General features: G+C 45.6%; 1 protein-coding gene across 1 annotated transcript in view; it reads left to right on the forward strand.

Moving 5' to 3' along the window:
• LOC106810529 (glycogen synthase kinase-3 beta-like) overlaps nt 1-766 on the forward strand; it is a gene marked incomplete in the record, with an annotated part of 29,863 nt that overhangs the window by 26,083 nt on the left and 3,014 nt on the right.

Genomic DNA, 766 nt, shown 5'->3' on the forward strand with positions numbered 1-766 from the left:
CCCGCCACCCTGTGCCTACCGTACATAGTAGGGGTGTCAATCATACACGTCTCTCCTGCCCACCTGTGTATGAGGTGTGAACCATCAACATTTCTCCTGCCCACCTGTGTATGAGGTGTGAACCATCCACGTCTCTCCTGCCCACCTGTGTATGAGGTGTGAACCATCAGGGCTTGCCCTTAACTTTTTTTTCAGGTGGCCAAATGGATTTTCAGGTGGCCCGGTTGCTACATTTATTAAATAATTTATTTGTATCCTTACTATGAGTAATGTGTTTTGGCAAATAATCGCAATAGCATAACTAGATTACGACAACAACAACGAAAGAACAAAACCCTGACTGAGTTAAATAAGTTTCCAAATATTTAAAAGCTTTCAAATCCTCTGCCAGTATCTTTATTAAGTAGCAGAACTCATGTCATTAAGAAGTCAATCAAAACTGCCCTTCAATTATTCAATGTCAGTGTGACTGTCATCTACACCTTCTGATGAATCGGAATCAATTTCTGACATGGGGTCAGACTCATCAGAGTCTGGCTCAGCTGCTGGTCTCTTCTGCACATCCCTACACCCCTCCCCTACACCCTCTCTGTCTCTACAGTGTATCATCTCTACACCCTTCCCCCGACAGTGCCTACACCCTCTCTGTCTCTACAGTGTATCATCCCTACACCCCTCCCCTACACCCTCTCTGTCTCTACAGTGTATCATCTCTACACCCTTCCCCCGACAGTGCCTACACCCTCTCTGTCTCTACAGTGTATCA

Source organism: Priapulus caudatus, unplaced genomic scaffold (genome assembly GCF_000485595.1).
Source record: "Priapulus caudatus unplaced genomic scaffold, Priapulus_caudatus-5.0.1 Scaffold449, whole genome shotgun sequence".
NCBI classification, from domain to species: Eukaryota; Metazoa; Priapulida; class Priapulimorpha; order Priapulimorphida; family Priapulidae; genus Priapulus; species Priapulus caudatus.